Source organism: Cuculus canorus, chromosome 14 (assembly GCF_017976375.1).
Source record: "Cuculus canorus isolate bCucCan1 chromosome 14, bCucCan1.pri, whole genome shotgun sequence".
NCBI classification, from domain to species: Eukaryota; Metazoa; Chordata; class Aves; order Cuculiformes; family Cuculidae; genus Cuculus; species Cuculus canorus.
This window is the reverse complement of record NC_071414.1, coordinates 2613092-2631782: the sequence shown is the minus strand read 5'-3', so window position 1 is coordinate 2631782 and position 18691 is coordinate 2613092. Positions and strand designations below refer to the sequence as shown.

The 18691-nt window shown below is 53.8% G+C and overlaps 1 protein-coding gene across 4 annotated transcripts in view; it reads right to left on the bottom strand.

Annotated features, from left to right (window-relative positions):
* Positions 1 to 11674, bottom strand: part of SIL1 (SIL1 nucleotide exchange factor) — a 116961-nt gene extending 105287 nt beyond the window's left edge. For 2 of the 4 annotated variants that reach the window (XR_008452256.1, XM_054079805.1), the window contains exons 1-2: positions 11591 to 11646; positions 935 to 1127 (exon numbers count right to left, since the gene is read on the bottom strand). The gene's annotated coding sequence lies outside the window, so the exon portion shown is untranslated. Of the gene's footprint in view, positions 1 to 934; positions 1128 to 6891; positions 7057 to 11590 lie in introns of all 4 variants that reach the window. The other 2 variants (XM_054079806.1, XM_054079807.1) reach the window with 2 other exon arrangements.
* Between the last annotated feature and the right edge of the window lie 7017 nt (positions 11675 to 18691).

Genomic DNA, 18691 nt, shown 5'->3' with positions numbered 1-18691 from the left:
CCAAGAGGAGGAGGAGGAGGGCAGCCTTGCTTTCCCCAGCTTCCCGGTGCCCGCGAAGCCATGGTTGGCAGCTAACAGACTGCGCCCGAAGCACCCGTCAGCAGAAGCAATTTGTCGTGTGTCAGACCAAATAAGCTGTCGTGAGACCACGGCACCCCCTGAAGCAGGCAGCTGCCAAACCCCAGAGGAGGAACCCAAGGAGCCTTACTGGCCGGTGTCAGACACAGGCGCTTAGGCAGACCAGCATTCTCATTTGCTGGTCATTTCTAAATTTCTCATTTCTTTTGAATTTCAGCATTTCTCATTGCTTCTCATTTCTAAAGAACGCTGGTACAACACGATCTCTTCCCATACAGCGCTCCCGTGCCAGGCAGCCACTACCCAGGATTAAAGAGATGTTGGCTGCTCTGGGCTGAAGCTCCTCCTGCTCCAGAAGCTTCACATTCCTCACCCAGCGGTGCAGCCTCCCACTGGTCCTGGAGAGGCACTAAGGCAGCTAATGTTTGTCAGAGCCTTGGTGCGGTACTGTGCTGCGACGGGATAGCATCCGTCTGAGCACACGCTCCTCTGCTCACAGCCAGTCTTGCACTCCCACTAGAAGGGGATTCCCACAACATGGAATTACAGATTACCTTTTTTTTTTTTTCTTCTAAATAGTCCTAAAGTCTTTTTTTGGTTCATTCCTGACCATTTCCACAACTTCCCATGCCGTGAACTTGTGTTATTCCAGACTTTGTGACGAGGCCCCTCGTAGGTCCCCCATTTGCTGCAGTGCTGCAAGAACCACCAAAGCACAGGCCCTGGACTCTCCAGCACTGGCTCTGCTGTAGGACATATCCTTCCCTCTCTGTTATCCCGCTGGGCAGGAGAACCAGTCCCTAAACCTGCACTGGGCACAGACTTAATCATGCCAGACAATACCCAAATCACTTACCTGCTCCTGCAAAGATCAGGCTCAAGCGCTTACTGTTCTACACAGAGGGCAAAATCCTCCCCCAGGGCTGAGCCGCCAGCTCCAGATGTTCCAGATGCTTCTTCTGGGGTCAGCTGCCTGAGCACCACCACAGCAAGGAAAACCACTCCTTCCCCAGAAGAGTTTGTCTGCCCAAGGTTCCTGGATGGGAAACCTGACAAACCCAAAAGGATGCTCAGCTTATCACAAGGTGAGAGCAAACGGCAGAAGGGCAGGAGATCAAATGGAAGAAAAAAAAAAAAAAAGTAGGAGACACTACCTTAAGTAACCAAAAAGCAACTTCCTGCCCCAAAACCAGCAACAGAGCCTCTAATGACACTGCACATCATATGGATTGTGTTGGAAGGGACCTTAAAGCCCATGCAGCTACAGCTCCCTGCCATGGGCAGGGACACTTCCCACTGGATCAGGTTGCTCCAAGCCCCATCCAACCTGGTCTTGAACACCTCCAGGGATGGGGCAGCCACCACTGCTCTGGGCAACCTGGGCCAGGGCCTCCCCACCCTCACACCAAAACATTTCTCCCTAAGATCTCATCTTATTCTCCCCTCTTTCAGCTTAAACTAATTCCCCCTCATCCTATCCCTGCACTCCCTGATCCAGAACCCCTCACCAGATTCCCAGGAGCCCCTTTCAGCACTGGAAGCTGCTCTAAGGTCTCCTCACAGCCTTTTCCAGGCTGAACAACCCCGACTCTCTCAGCCTGTCCTCGTAAAGGAGGTGCTCCAGCCCTCGGCCCATCTCCGTTTCCTCCTCTGGACTCACTCCAACAGCTCCATGTCCTTCCTGTGCTGAGAACTCCAGAACTGAACACAGGGCTCCAGGTGGGGTCTCACCAGAGCAGAGCAGAGGGGCAGAATCCCCTCCCTCGCCCTGCTGCTCCCACTGCTCTGGATGCACCCCAGGACATGGTTGGTTTCTGGGCTGGGAGCACACGTTCCTGGCTCACACGGAGCTTGTCATTCCCCAGCACCCCAAGTCCTTCTCCTCCAGGCTGCTCTCAATCCACTCTCTGCTCAGCCTAAAGTGAGGAACAAGGGAAGAACAAGGTGGTAGGCACAGGACAATCCCCTCTGTAGCACCAGCACAAACAGCAGCTGTGTAGGGTTCTTTCCAGAATTTATCTAAAGAACATCTGATGCCTCATGACAAGGTGTATTTAGAGACAGTTTAATCCATACCAGGCCTCTTCTCCAGCCGCAGGAACTGGCATCAAGCACAGGACACCATCTTGGCAGCCTTACTTGGCTAGCATGGATGGATGAGCATCTCACCCAGCACTGAAACCACCATCAGCCGGTACGTGCACCAAGAGAGTTGTAAAGTGCTCGTGGCACTGCTTTCCATCAAGTAGCAAAACACAGGCTGTTACCATCATGCATGAAGTGTTAAATCGAGCTCTCATGGAGGAGGAGACTAGCAGACACAAGTCTGTCGTTCGCAGCGATGCTTTTCAGGCACTGCAGCTTCAAGTCGAGAGCCAGGTTCCCACAGCCTCTCTCAGGCTCTACACCCTCACATTTCCACCCAGCAGCCCCTTGGGTGGTGACCCACCTCGGCCAGCCGGTGAGAGCAGAGCCAGCACTAGGCAGGAGCCCAGCATGGCCAGCCCTCGCCCCAGCCACGCCACTGCCCCGGCCCGGGATCCACACGCACACAGGTTCAGCAGGGAAAGCTTTCAGCACGCATCCATCCAGGACACGGCTTGAGCTCACACCTCTGAACGGAGGATGAGGGGTCCTCCTCTGAAAAATGGACCTTTTTTCCAGCTCTCTGACTCTGAGGGATTTGAAGGAAAAACTGAAGGGCTGCAGGAGCTCAGGGCACCCACACGGATGGCCCCAGCTGATTCTGGTTATGTTCCTAAACAATGGGAAGCTTCTCAAACTCAGAGAGAACAAATCCCATGCTAGCGACCAGAAACCAGCCAGAACTCAGCGATGCTCCAGCCCACAATCCCACCCTGCTCCTCAAGCGATGCTCTGCCCAGGCCCAAACAAAGGAGCCCATTGACATCATCACCAATGAATTTCTCTATCCCTGGAACAACTGCTCAAGTGCCACTAAGATTTCCAATGGACTCCCACTGGTGTGGAGCAGCCCTTCCAAGCTCCGCTGCATCCACTTTGTACTTGATTACCACACGCTTCGTGGAAGAAAAGGAACAAAACACACGCAAAGGCCACTTGCTTGTTCCCACTTTGGGTACAACAATGCCAGACTCAACAACATCATTTTTTCTATCCCGGCAACCTCCCTGCACCAGGGCTGCCACCGGCATTTCCCATAGAAGAGACAACCACCTCATACCCAGCCCTTTGAGTTTGTAAGGCTGATAAGGATCCATCTCCATGAGCATCAAGCAACAACACAATATTCAAAACTAACTCACAGAAACACCGAATGGTTTGGGTTGGAAGGGACACCAAAGCCCATCCAGTTCCACCCACTGCCATGGGCAGGAACACCTCCCACTGGATCAGGGGCTCCAAGCCCCATCCAACCTGGCCTTGAACATCTCCAGGGATGGGGCAGCCACCACTGCTCTGGGCAACCTGGGCCAGGGCCTCCCCACCCCCACAGCAAAACATTTCTCCCTAGGATTTCATCTCAATCTCCACTCTTTCAGCTGAAATCTGTTCCTCTTGTCCTATCCCTGCACTCCCTCAAGAGCCCCTCCGCAGCTTTCCTGGAGCCCCTTTCAGTATTGGAAGCTGCTCTAAATTCTCCCCACAGCCTTCTCTTCTCCAGGCTGAACAACCCAAACTCTTACAGCTTCTCTTCATATGAGAGTTGCTCCAGCCCTCAGATCATCTCTGTGGCCCCATCTGGGTTCACTCCCACAGCTCCATGACTTCCCTGTGCAGAGGACTCCAGAACTGGACATACGACTCTAGGTGGGGTCTCACGAGAGCGGAGCAGATGGACAGATCCCGACCCTCACCCTGGTGGCCACGCTGCTTTTAATGCAGCCACCCCTGACGCAGGTGTATTTCAAATGCAGGCTCTTCACAGCTGCCCCATCCCTGGAGGTGTTCAAGGCCAGGTTGGATGGGCCTTGGAGCCCCTGATCCAGTGGGAGGTGTCCCTGCCCATGGCAGGGAGTAGAACTGGATGGGCTTTCAGGTCCCTTCCAAGTTTCTACGATTCTAGAAAGAAATTAAGAGACACAGAGTTTAGCAAGGGCAGAGAGATGTTACAGAAGTCTGAAAGGAGACACAGAGGCAGAGACATGCTGGAGGGCTCTTCCAGACCTTGTTGATAGTCCTCTAAGTACCAGGAACCTGCGCTGGTGCCAAGTGAGCAGCAAGAGCCGCATCCCCCAACCCCCATGGCCGCCTGAGCCCACTCTGGGTCTGAGTGCACTGGAAGCACCTGGGCAGCCTCTGCCAGTGCCCGAGAACACTTTCAGGGAAGAAATTTTTCCTGGTGTCTAACCTGAACCTGCCCCGGTGTCAGCGTTGGCCACAGCAGCAACGCCAGATGTCGAGCAAAGCAAAGGAATAATACACGAGCCGTACAGCCCAGGCTCCGAGAGATCCAAGATTTGCCTGTTCCTTAATAGACTCCTGGGCAACGCCAAATGTTCTTTCAGAAATTATTTACTCGGAGAAATCATTTTCTCTAAACAAGCGTAGCCCATCACCGCATCGCTCTTCATGCGAGTCTGGAAAAGGCCGTGCCTGCAGCTCCTACATCTCCATGGTGATGCGCCAGTGGACGTACGACTCCAGCAAGAAGGCAAACATCCCAAAAGAAAAGGCAGAAGATGGCAGAGCTCTCATTGGCACGAGCCGTGGGAGAAGGGTGGCTGCACACACCGAGCGTGAGCCGCATGAGCAGGCAGGGCTTGGGCAAGGAGCAGAGCGAGCTGGCTACTGAGCAAGCTGGAAACGAATAAGGAAACCTTGCAAGGGCACTTCTGGATCCATTCTCCAGGAATACGGTAAAAGATTCGCAGCTGCTGCCCATGCCAGGGATCAGCAACCAACAGCCCAATTCCCATAGGTCCTGCTGAGTTCTCCTCAGCATACAAATCTATTCTTTAGAGGAAAAATGTTCAGCCTCGTGTACTGTCCTTGAAAGCTGTCAGCTTCCAGGCTAGGCAGGGCTTCCTCTGCTCAACAGACCACAGCATCACAGAATGGTTTGGGTTGGAAAAGACCTCAAAGCCCACCCAGTCCCAGCCCCTGCCAAGGGCAGGGCCACCTCCCACTGGATCCAGTTGCTTCAAGCCCCATCCAACCTGGCCTGGAACACCTCCAGGGATGGGGCAGCCACAAGCAAATTGTCGAAGGCAAAGCAAGTGCAGCCCTTGGCCACAAGGCCAGCCACACCCTCCTCACCTCCCACACCAAAGCCTCCTATGGGATCCACAGCTTCCACCTGCTCGCCTGCATCCCCCACACCCAGCCTCCCATCAGCGGGCAGCGTGAAAAGCCCAGACTGGCTTTGTGCTTTCCAGGCTGTGGCAAAGCCTCCCTGACGCTTAAAAGCAGCACAACCAACTTGCATAAAAGATGAAGATTGCTGAGCCTCCCGTAGACTTTCCGAAGTGAGAGCATTCTGTGCGCACCGTAATCATCAGGCAGCAGGAGTGCACCGAAGCCCGGGCTAGCGCAAGGTTAAAAATGACTGGGCTTCACATTCACAGCTGTTTCCAGCACTGTGCTCATCTACAGCTCACCGGCACCCTGCTCCACCTTGGAACACATCGAGAACGGGGTTTGAATGCTTAAAACAGAGCAGACTGCTGCTCCCAGTTCGCTGGAGGAAATAAGGGGAACGGGATGTCCAAAGGGGAGGAGGGAGCACAGCCTAGACATCTCTGAACGTGCTCTGCTTCTGCAGTTCAAGGTTAAACATCTCCGAGCCTGCCTCTCTCAAAAGCCACGCCAGGTAATTAGAATCATTATAACTATTATTAGACCATAATATTATTATAGCATTTTTGCTGCACTTGACATCTGTTGGCTGATAGATTTGACTGGTACATAAGAAATAATTGCATATAGATTTCTTGCAAATGAGCACCAACACAGAAGACGTTAAAGCGTTCTGGGTTGAAAAAGTTAATTTTACAGAAGCACACTTGATATAAAAATTCTAAAATTAACAGTTAAACCTTTAAAAACTCTCATTAAAGAAACCATTTGGGTTTAAAGTAGGCAGCTGTTAAAAACACCTTGATTTTTCTTTAGATGCTTGAAGACATATACCTATCTCACTATCTCCTTCACACCAACACATGCATCTTCCTCCCAGCTATTCCGGTGACCCAGAGGTCCCTAAATCATTCTTTCACCTTCCTTTGCCTCTTTTTGCAGCAGGCTTTCGAATTTTCTGGGCAAACAGTCTGACTGCGCAGAGAACCGGTACAATCAGGACTCTCGCAGCCCACAAATCCTACGGAATTATCAGCAGACACATCTAGAATAAAACACAGCTGCTCACATCCCCCAGAGCCCAAAGGGCTTTGCAAACCAGACTTGGGATGCAATTTATCCACCAGCGAGATTCAGCCGTAATCCAGAGTGGAAGACAACTTTTCTAGCAGTATTTAACTACAGCACGCAGCACCCCGGAGAGAAGTAAGGAAGAATCCAGCCACAGAAACGCTTTAAGAAGGCTGAATTTCCTCCCCTGGAACTGAGATTTTGCCAGGGCGGCATCAGCCATGCAGCAACAAAGAACAAACAGGGCACAGCTTCTCCACCCCGCTGATGTCCTGTGGCCAGAAGCCTCAAGTTATCAGCCTCAAGAGGTGGAGGACATTAAAACCTTAGAGGATCCCTGTGTTGTCTTCAGACTCAGTGGGGCCCAAGCTTCACCCCACAGTTACACCAATGTAGAGGGCACTTCAAAGAAGGACCAACTCTTAAAACTCAAAAAGCTGACCAGAGCAGCCCAGTACTTACGGATATCAGGGCAGTTAGAGCTGCTCCTGGTTGGAAAGTGATGTTTTCTCCAGCTAACTGTTTTTCAGTTAAAGCAACACTTTTCCTCAAGCTTAGTTCATGTTGCGGTGACCAGCAGAGCCCTGGTGAAATGAGGTATCCTGCAACTGCTCCCACAGCAATGCACTATTCGGGGATAAAAATGAGTGTAATCAATTTTTCCAGAGCAAGTCATTTCTTTTTTCCCAGAGCAGGGCAACCACAGAAGGAACATTGAATTGTTGGAGGAGAAAAATGTATTTTTACTACCTTAGTCACACACAGACAAGTTTAAATCTTGCTGAGGACAGAAGGAGAAACAAAGGGGAGCAGGACACTATAGGCACAGATTGCAGCCAGCAGGGCGAGGGAGGGATTCTGCCCCTCTGCTCTGCTCTGGTGAGACCCCATCTGGAGCCCTGCGCTCAGTTCTGGCATCCTCAGCGCAGGAAGGACATGGAGCTGTTGGAACATGGCCAGAGGAGGCCATAGAGATGATGCGAGGTCTGCAGCACCTCCCATACTGAGGACAGACTGAGAGAGTTGGGGTTGTTCAGCCTGGAGAAGAGAAGGCTCTGAGGAGACCTTAGAGTAACTTTCCAGTAGCTGAAGGGGCTACAAGAAAGCCGGAGAGGGACTGCATACAAATACTTGTGGGGATAGAACGAGGGGCAATGGGTATAAACTGGAGAGGGGCAGGTTTAGATTGGACATAAGGAGGAATTTCTTCACCATGACAGTGATGAGGCCCTGGAACAGGTTGTCCAGGGAAGCTGTGACTGCCCCATCCCTGGAGGTGTTCAAGGCCAGGTTGGATGGGCCTTGGACAGCCTGAGCCAGTGGGAGACTGAAGGGGGTGGGAACTGGATGGGTTTTAAGGTTCCTTCCAACTCAAACTACTCTATGATTCTATGCTTCTAAAAGCTCCCCTGTGGGCCCTCGGAGCTCCATCTGGGGCAGCTGCTGTTCATCTGTTTCGATAACGGCCCAAACAATGACAGAGAAAGTACTTTAATAAACCTGAAAGGACACCCAGCACTTAAGAGCTGGAAGCACTCTGGAGGTCATGATCAGAACTGCAGAAAAGTTCCAAACCCACCCAGAAATCAATAAACAAGAAAAGCAAGGAAAACAATGCAAAGAACTGCACTTGGCAACCATGAAAGCAAAGATCGAGCACACCAACACAGCACGGGGGAAACCCCTCTGCGCAGAGGTTAATGCGGAGGGAAAATGGCAACAGAGTCAATGCTGTGACACCACAGCTCCAGCTGCAGAGAGCTAAACGTCAAGCAGTGATCCAAGAACATAAAATTCCTAATTCTGGGGTGGAAGACACCACTCAGCGCTGGGTATTGCCCCTAAGAAAGCTGCAGGCAAACCAGAGAGGCTGGGCAGCAAGTGAAGCAGTCAGCAATGTAAAACAGGCAGCCCCTTAGCAGCTATGAAAGGGATTCTCCATCCTTGCTTCCCTCCAGGGTTGTTACCAGCTCTTGGTCAGCGGTTACCAGCTGGTTACAAGGAGGACAACCACCTGCTGGCCTTCCTCCTATCCGAAGGCAGGAAAGAAAGCGGGTCGCTAAATTTGCTCCGAGGGTGAGCTAGACGAGGGATCAGGCTTTCCAAGACTGGGATTTCATCAAGTCTCAGAGGCACCTTACCCCTGTCCAGCCTGGAGCAAGGTATCCCCAACCTGGCCTCTGGACAAGGCGTTTTTTCCAGCCCCACATTTCATTTTAGCATCCTCCATCTGGCCACTCCTACAGCGCTACAGCGGTGACATCTTCAAGCTAAATTAACAGCCTGCTCTTCCCCAAAACACAAAAGAGCTCCTCACCCCGCCAAGAGGGCACCCACACAGTGACTCACAAACAGCGCACCCATAACCGTTTCAATTCACATCTTCGTCACCTTTCACAAACAAAGCCCTTCAGCTCACTCTGCCAGCAAGCTGCTTTGGCAGTGCGGATGGCCTTCCCACGCGAGGGACGCTGACCTGGGCTGCCCACGGAAAGGCCAGGGCTTCCTTCCCCTCCTCTTCCCCCCAAACAGCCCCACGGATCCCTGCACCGGGCTGCAGCCTGTAAAGAACCATAAAGTCATCTGCTCTGCTCTGGTGAGACCTCACCTGGAGCCTTGTGTTCAGTTTTGGAGTCCTGAGCACAAGAAGGACATGGAGCTGTTGGAGCGAGGCCAAAGGAGGCCATGGAGATCATCCAAGGACCCACGTGAGGTCAGACTGAGAGAGTTGGGGTTGTGTTCAGCCTGGAGAACAGAAGGCTGTGGGGAGAACTTAGAGCAGCTTCCAGCACTGAAAAGGGCTCCAGGAAAGCTGGGGAGGGGCTCTGGATCAGGGAGTGCAGGGACAGGATGAGGAGAATGGCTTTCAGCTGAAAGAGGGGAGTTTGAGATGAGATCTTAGGGAGAAATGTTTTGCTGTGAGGGTGGGGAGGCCCTGGCCCAGGTGCCCAGAGCAGTGGTGGCTGCCCCATCCCTGGAGGGGTTCCAGGCCAGGTTGGATGGGGCTTGGAGCAACCTGATCCAGTGGGAGGTGTCCCTGCCATGGCTGTAGCTACATGGGCTTTAAAGTCCCTTCCAACACAAACCATTCTATGATTCTATGAAGTGGGTGAGCCCTCCCTGACCCAGATGGAATAACGTGAGGCAGTGATTGCTGAAAGCAATTGCAATTATTGAAACAAGGTGTTTCAAAGGCAATCGAGTGCAGCTGTGCTGGCACAGCAGACATCGTACACATACACCTGCACCAAAACCCAACCGAGAGCTCTGGGAGAAAGCCAGCAATGGGACAAGATCTAAAAATCTTATGCAAAATTCGGGCTTAACTTCCAGTAACATTTCAGATTTCCCAGTGACTGGGGAGGATTTGGAGGATTTTTCAAGTCAGAGCTTTAGGAGCGAGCAGCCTCGTGAGGCACAGCCAGAAGAGATCTGGTAAAGCCTTTGTTAGCACGCGCCGTCTCCTTTCACGGGGCTGTTTCCCAGAAGATCTCCAGTGTTGTGTCACTTTTCACTGCAGGTGCTAAGAATATCTGCATGTTAATAGAAAATAACAACTGGCTTTAGAAAGAACTCATCAACAAGCACTCGACAAATCTTAATTAAAGCTGATTCACCTGCTTCACGTGTGCAAGTTAAACGTTATTTCTCAGAGGGGAAAGCCGAGCGGTAAGAGAGCCGAGGAGGGTGATAAAAGCCACAGAGCGAGTCAGAAGCAGAGGGGATTAGCACAGAGAAAGGCTGACTTGAATTATCCAAATAATCAACCCCCTTGCAAAGTCTATCAGCTTTCAACCACACCTGCCCAGCTTGACCACACCCATATTTAAGTAGTCTTCCATGTCCTGGCTGAGTAAAAGCAGACAAAAAGAGGTTTTGGTGGTGTTGAAAACTTTTCCAGGTGTTTCATTGCACAGACTAAAGCAATTCCCAACTTTAAAAAAGGAGAAGGTGGCAGTGGTAGCACCAGAGCGGCTTTTACATTGCTTTAGGGCATGAGGACGGCATTGTGACTTCAAGGGCTGTTCTGAAAATTCCTTAGGAATTACCGGTTTCCAGCTTATTCTTTTAAAAGGAACATATGTGGTCACAGAGGTGACAGAGCAGGCACCTCTGCATTAAACTTTCTGGGCCAAGATTTCAGATGCTTCCACTACAAAACACCTTGGAGGCTGCACGAAAACACCAACGCAGTCCAGCTTGGACACTTTACAGCAAGGTTGGGGGGGGGTGGTGAGAAAAAGAATTAAGTCCATCCCTTAATAATCCCAGAGTGCAAATGAACTCAAAAAGATCACGCAGAGGAGAAACTGCAGTGGCGTGTTCGGTACACAACAGGGCCTGGCAGTGACTAAAAACAAAAGTCATAAATGTTGGTAAAGCCCTCTCAGCTCATCCAGTCCAAGCGCCAGCCCAGTGCCACAGTGCCGAATAAGCCATGTCACAAAGGGCCACACCTACATGGTTTTTGAACCTCACAAGGGATGGGGACTCCACCCCTGCCCTGAGCAGCCTGAGCCAGAGCTTCCCCACTCTCTCAGTGAATGGATTTTCCCTAATAGCCAATCTAAACCTCTCCTGGTGCAACTTGAGGCCATTTCCTAGAATCATAGTATCATAGAATGGTTTGGGTTGGAAGGGACCTTAAAGCCCATCCAGTTCCACTCCCTGCCACGGGCAGGGACACCTCCCACTGGATCAGAGGCTCCAAGGCCCATCCAACCTGGCCTGGAACCCCTCCAGGGATGGGGCAGCCACCACTGCTCTGGGCAGCCTGGGCCAGAGCCTCACCGCTCTCATGGTGAATAAATTCCTCCTTATGTCCAGTCTAAATCTGCCCCTCTCCAGTTTATACCCAATCCCCCTCGTCCTATCACCACAAGCCTTTGTAAACAGCCCCTCCTCAGCTTTCCTGGAGCCCCTTTCAGCACTGGAAGCTGCTCTAAGGTCTCTTCTCTTCCCCAGGCTGAACAACCCCAGCTCTCAGCCTGTCCTCACACGGGATGTGCTCCCGCAAGGGGTTTCCTCCCTCCTGTCACTTGGGAGCAGAGCCGAGAGCCCACCTCACCCCAATCCCCTTCCAGGAGCTGCAGAGAGCGATAAGGCCCCGCACCGCCCCCCCCGAGCCCCTGCGCTCCAGCCCCTGCCCTGCCCCGCTCACCGCCCGCTCCGCGCAGCGCCGGCCACGCGCGGCCAATCCGCGTGCGCAATACGGAGACCGCGCCCCCTCTGGCCCGCCCCGGCCAATCCGTTTGTGCACCGCAGAAGCCACGCCCCCACAGTCCTGCGCGGCCAATTCGCGTGAGCAGCGTTAAAGCCACGCCGCCCAGTCTCGGCCAGTCAGCCTGCGCAGCGCCGAGGCCACGCCCTCTCACACTTTCTGCCAATCCGCGCTGCGCAATGCAGAGGCCACGCCCCCAGACACGCCGGCCAATCTGCCTACACAATGCGGAGTCCACGCCCCTTAACGCCTCTGGCCAATCAGCGCTAGGCGATGCGGAGGCCACGCCGTCATAGTCCCACTGACCAATCCGCGTGCCCAGCGCTGAGGCCCCGCCCCCACGGCCCCGCCCTGGCCAATCAGTGAAGCCGCGGCCCCAGCGGGGAGCGCGGGGTCCTGGGCCGGGGCGGAGAGAGGGGTGCTGTCTGTGTGGGAGCAGCCTGTGCCGGGGCAGCCCCAGCTCCTTCCATCCCACCCTGCTCCAGCACCCCCAGCTCCCCATCCCACCCTGCTCCAGGTCTCCATCCCAGCACCTCAGCTCCCCACCCCAGCTCCCCATCTCACTCTGCTCCAGCATCCCAGTTCCCCATCCTAGCTCCCCAAGTTCCTCATCCCACCCTGCTCCAGCACCCCCAGCTCCCCATCCCACTCTGCTCCAGCACCCCCAGCTCCCCATCCCACCCTCCTCCAGCACCCCCAGCTCTGCATCCCACCCTCCTCCAGCACCCCCATCTCCCCATCTCAGCACCCCAGCTCCCCATCTCACCCTGCTCCAGCATCCCAGCTCCCCATCCTAGCACCCCCAGTTCCTCATCCCACTCTGCTCCAGCACCCCCAACTCCACATCCAACCATGCTCTAGCATGCCCAGCTCCCCATCCCAGCACCCCAGCTCCCCATCCCACCCTGCTCTACCATCCCCAGATCCCCATCCCACCCTGCTCCAGCACCCCAGCTCCCCATCCCACCCTGCTCCACCATCCCAGATCCCCATCCCACCCTGCTCCAGCACCCCCAGCTCCCCATCCCACCCTGCTCTACCATCCCCAGATCCCCATCCCACCCTGCTCCAGCACCCCAGCTCCCCATCCCACCCTGCTCCACCATCCCCAGATCCCCATCCCACCCTGCTCCAGCACCCCAGCTCCCCATCCCACCCTGCTCCACCATCCCCAGATCCCCATCCCACCCTGCTCCAGCACCCCCAGCTCCCCATCCCACCCTGCTCTATCATCCCCAGATCCCCATCCCACCCTGCTCCAGCACCCCCAGCTCCCCATCCCACCCTGCTCCACCATCCCCAGATCCCCATCCCACCCTGCTCCAGCACCCCCAGCTCCCCATCCCACCCTGCTCCACCATCCCCAGATCCCCATCCCACCCTGCTCCAGCACCCCCAGCTCCCCATCCCACCCTGCTCCAGTGCCCACGCCTGTGCCGGGGCCTCCCCAGCTCCACCATCCCCTGTGCCGGGTGGGTGGTAGGGAGGAAGGAGGTGACATTTGTGAGGTTCATGAGCTGTGGTTGCCCTTGCACGTCCCACCCCCCCTGCCACCTCAGCCCCCCTTGCTTTTCACACCTCGGGAGGGCGCGAGGCTGGATTCGGGTGAGGACACTGTGTTAACTCACAGCCTTGGCACCTGACGACCCTCGGCTCTGGTGAAGAAGGGCCAAGAAGGGACAGGGAATGCTGAGCTGCCGCAGCCTGGGCCCATGGTCTCTTGTGCCTCTTTAGCTCACAGCACGGTGCTGACTGAAATCGGGTGCCAAAGCATTTCCCACCTTTTTCCCAGCGGTGATTGCAGAAACGATGGAAAAGCCCCAGCCAGGAGCTCCACAGCTCTGCTGGCGGGCGAGCGCTGGGCTGTGGCGGAGGAGTTTGCACAAGGATGCCCGTGGGCTCCACTGCACTCCAGACAGTGGCCAAAACCACCCTGCCAGCCCCAAAATTAAACATGCGATACTTAATTATCCGGTGAAGGACGCTCCATGACAGCAGGCAAGAACTGACAGCCCAGCACAGTGGAAGGGGCCTGGCGGCAAGCCGTGTGCCAGCGCTGCTGCCAGCACCCCCGAGGGGCCTGGAGGCAGGAGATGGATTGGAAGCAAATCCTGGCTTTCATTTCCAGGAGAAGAAATGTTTTCGGTCTTTCCAGATTGTATCTAAGCACCTCAAAATCAGAATCCAGAAGCAAAACTCACTCAGCCCCTCAAGAGTGCTCCACAGAATGATTGGGGATTCACGGCATGATTTTTCAGGCAGATACGTGACTTTAGCAAGGTGTAACTCCTGCCTTTGGAACTGTGAAAGCACTCTCATATTCCAGCCTCTTCCTTCTCCTTCCTTCGGGAATCTGGCCCCTCTCAGGCCCCGGAGCAGCACTGCCACCAGCTCAGGATGAGGATAGTCCACCCACCGCTGCCCAAAGCCCACCATGGTTCCTCTGGTGAGGCAGGAGACCTCGATCCAGGTGTTTCTGCCAGGTGGAACAGCACTGACGGGATGGTTAGGGATGGCAGGGGCTCCGGCTCGCAGGCAGCCCGGGGGAGATGGGCAGCAGTGCTTGGGGGACTCTGCTGGGGAGAGGGAAGGATCCTGCTCAGGGAGATCGGCCCCGAATCCCACCTTGTGCTCAAAGACAAGGTGAAGCCTCTCTGAAGCCTTGGTGAGGCTGTTCTGTCAAGCACAGCAGAAGGAGCAATAAAACTCCTCCGTGCAGCCAAACTCACAGCCGGGCAGGGCTGGCTTCTCCTCCAACCCAAACACTGGGGCGCAGGGAAGATTTATAGAATATTTTGGGTTGAAAGCCTATCCAGTTCCAACCCCCTGCCATGGGCAGGCACATCCAACTGGATCAGGTTGATCAAAGCCCCATCCAACCTGGCCTTGAACACCTCCAGGGATGGGGCAGCCACAGCTTCCCTGGGCACCCTGTTCCAGGGACTCACCACTCTTATAGTGAATAAATTCCTCCTTATGTCCAGTCTAAATCTGCCCCCCTCCAGTTTATACCCATTCCCCCTCATCCTATCCCCACAAGCCTTTGTAAACAGTCCCTCTCCAGGTTTCTTGTAGCCCCTTCAGGTACTGGAAGGTCACTATAAAGTCTCTTCGGAACCTCCTCTTCTCCAGGCTGAACCCCAACCCTCTCAGCCTGTCCTCGGATGGGAGGTGCTCCAGCCCTCCGATCATCTTTGTAGCCTCCTCTGGACCCGTTCCAACATCTCCATCTCCTTCTCATGCTGAGGATTCCAGAACTGGACAAGATACTCCCTGATTAGAGCCTGACGGCGATGCTGCCCCACCACCCCGTGACAGCCCCGGGAGGGTCCGGGCAGTCGTGCTGAGATGCCTGGTCCATCATTGCAGAGAGGAGCGCTGCGGCATCCTCGGGCGATACCAGCCTAATCCCGCCGTCTGAAACCACTCGCACATCAAAGAGATTAGAAAACACGCTCTGCATGTATTATCTTTTGCATTTCAAGTTCTTCTGTTTGATCTGATGGGATAGAGGTTTTTTTTCCCAGAGGTATTGGAAAAGATGGGTGTGAGAGTAATTTAGGGCTGGGAGTAGTTTTTCATCAATGTACTTAAAGACAATCACAGCACTAGGAGGGAGGCCTAATTAGGGAGTTGTGTAATTAGTTTTTATGTCACTGCAATTATTCTGTTGGCTACATATAAAGAACATGGCAAAATGCAGCACTTAATTTTAAATCAAGACTTGATTCTCTTTTAGTAGGTAATTGATGTTGATCACATCACTTAGCAGCGACATAAAATGTGCTATTTAGATTGTGAAAGGATGGAGAAGGGGACTGAGCGGATAGGTAATTGATGGATGCGGGCGGCATTGGTGGGAAGAGGCATTAATCCATTAGACTTCAGATGTCTTCGTTTGCAGACGCTTCTGGGCATCATTACTGGCCCAGAGCGTTAACGAGTGGAGTCACAGCAAACGGCTGCGCTGTGCCCGGACGGCAGCGGCAAGAGACGAATTTGCACTTGATGCAGTTGATTCCTTGGGTTTCAATACCTTCTTTTAAGGGCAAGCTTTGCTCCAGGCAGCTCAGCTTTGAGCAGGGAGTGGGATTTGAGGCTGATCTCCCTGGGCAGAGCATCCCGCCTGGCTGGGTGTTCAATCACAGAATGGTTTGGGTTAGAAGGGACCTGAAAGCCCATCCAGTTCCAGTGGAGGAAAAGGTGAGGAAAGATAACCTGGACACCAATATTTTTCAGGCAGTGAATTGCAACCCAGCCTGAGCTCAGAGCAGATGGTTTTTGCAGCACAGGTGTATCCAGAGAGGACAGAGCTGAACCCTGCACATGAGACAGGGCAGCATTGCAGCTGCAGGGTTACCCTATTTGCTTTTAAAAATGCCTTTTCTCACCCATTTTTTTGTTCTGGGATGCAGGGGCTTTTCCAGGATCAGTTCTGCCAGGTCAGCATCTGTGTCTCTGTAATTGCCATAAGGCTTGGATCGGTCTCACTCGCAGCCTCTCAGCACCACCAGCACAAATGCTATTTCATTTCCCATCCTAAATAAAAAGTGAAGCATCTGCAGGCTTTTGCCATCAATCCCTTGGAGGCTCCGGAGTGGCACATGGGATGTAATGAGCCGAGGGGCCATCCCTGCTCATGGGAAGCTGCCAGCAGCGCTGGGGCTGGAGCACGAGGGTTTCGGAGCGATCTGCTGTCTGTGCAGTGGTGGCAGAGCTCAGGGCTGGGATCCTGGCAGATGTCAGCCCGGAATGACTCCTCTCCCTCTGGAACGCATCTGCAGGACAGCCCAGCCCCCATGGGAGCCTCAGCAAGGAGAGCAAGGGCAGGCTCTGCCTTATTTCAAGAGCTCGGCAATGCCAGATGACTCCAGCATTTCATTATGGGTTATTAATGACGCTGTTCATCACAGGCAAGTGGCTTGCCGCACACAGGCTTCCCACTGGGCTTCCCTCGCTCCTGTTGGATGGTGGGTTTGGATTAAATTAGAGAAGGTGGCAATGGTGATCAATTCAAAGCTGCTTTCCTGCGAAGCCATGCACAAATGATTTAGAAGCAGAGAGGAGAGTAAGGCCTGCACAAGAGTGGAGGGACCTGGTGAGTGCCTAACTGGTGTGAAGGGAACATTGAGTATTTAGTGCCATGAGTTCATCTGGAGCCAGGCTGGGACTGCGAGGGCAGTGGGGTTCCCAAGGGCCCCTTCTAGAATCACAGAACTATGGAATGGTTTGGGTTGGAAGGGACCTCAAAGCCCACCCAGTTCCACCCTCTGCCATGGGCAGGGACACCTCCCACTGGATCAGGGACTCCAAGCCCCATCCAACCTGGCCTGGAACCCCTCCAGGGATGGGGCAGCCACCACTGCTCTGGGCAGCCTGGGCCAGGGCCTCCCCACCCTCACAGCAAAATATTTCTTCCTGAGATCTCATCTCAATCTCCCCTCTTTCAGCTGAAAACAGCTCCCCCTCATCCTATCACTACACAGAAACAGGAGCCTTTCCATGTGTCCAAGCAGGGATCTGGGTAAGAATAAAGTGTCTGGTGTGGAGTGCTGCTGGTGGACAGGCTGGGAACGATGGAGCAGCTCCATCCCAGCCTCTTGCCCAGGGACACTGGTGCTCTCCGCAGAGACTCGCAGTCCCAGTTGTGCCTCAACAGAGCAGCCAGGGCTGAGCCCGGCTCCCTTGGCCCACAAGCAGAGTCCACCCCAGGGCTGAAGGCTTCACATCCTTTGAAAGCTCCTGGAAAGCTCCCGGAAAGCTCCCATCGCTGCCACTCCGGCTGCTGCCACGTCCCCTTCACTGCATTTGAAGCATCCCCACTCCACAGCATGCGCGGGTTCAGGAGCAAACGCACGGATGATTAATAAACACTGCCCGTAAAATGCAAACAAGGGGACCATAAATCTCAGCAGTGTCACACGCTTAGAGGAGTGGGGACAGTTATGAGCCATTATTCCCTACACAAATGGGCTCTCCATCCTCATCCATCACCAACGCCCAGCGCTGGATGCTCTGAAGTTGTCCCACAAAAGGCTTTGCGTCTCCTTTTCTACCACAGAGTGACTGTGGTGCTCATTACCTGGAGATATTTATTGTGCCTCAGGACCAACGTTTTGCTCATGGTTCCTACCAGCACCCAGGAAGAAAACAGCCCTGTAAAACACCAACAAGACCAAGCATGGGGGTTTTTTTAGGGTCTCAGGTCCATATCCCCGTAAAGACCAGGCTGCAGCTCTTGGGCAAGTGGCTGGGGTCACTTGATGGGAGGGCATGGGGTGCTCCACAGCAAGGACCCTCGCCCCATCCATCCATCCATCCATCCATCCATCCATCCATCCATCCATCACGGCAGTGCAGCTGGGGAAAGGAAGATGCTATCGAGCAGCAGTGCCGCACAGTAATTGAAAGCCTTTTTGCTGCTGGAAACCCTCGGGGCTGCCAGTTTCTCAGCTGAGCTGCCGCTTCCCAACACTCTTTCATTTCCTCCCTGTTTCACCTCAGCTTTCCATCGGATTCTTCATCCATCTGAGCTGCAAAGATAAATGTGGAAATAAAGAGGCATTTATGGCCCCTCTCCTGGGTTGGTTCTGTGTATAAATAATGGTACTCACAGCACCCTTTTCTCTGCTACCGCTGGCTCAGGACTCTGTAGGGTGAGGCTTTAGAGGACTGGGGTGGCGAAGGGCAGCGGGTGCTGTGAGCCACCTCTCCTTGTCACCATGGGGAGGAAACATCAGCGAAAGGGATGGGGCAAGCAAGACCTGCAGGGATACCAATACAGAAAAAGAGGGGGAAAAGCAACAGCTGACAAGGTGGAAGTGTGAAGAAAAGTTTTAATTTTTACAAAACTTCTTTATCCATTAATCATAGGAAGACTTCTCTATGGAAACCTCCCTCTCATATAATGCCATCTCAAAATCATCGAAGATGGCAATAACTGTATGGCAGGGGAGTGGGAGGAGTGAGGTGGGACTGGCTGGAGCCATGGAGTTGTCTCCAGGGAGAAAAGGTCAGCTCCTAACAGCAATGAGCCGACAA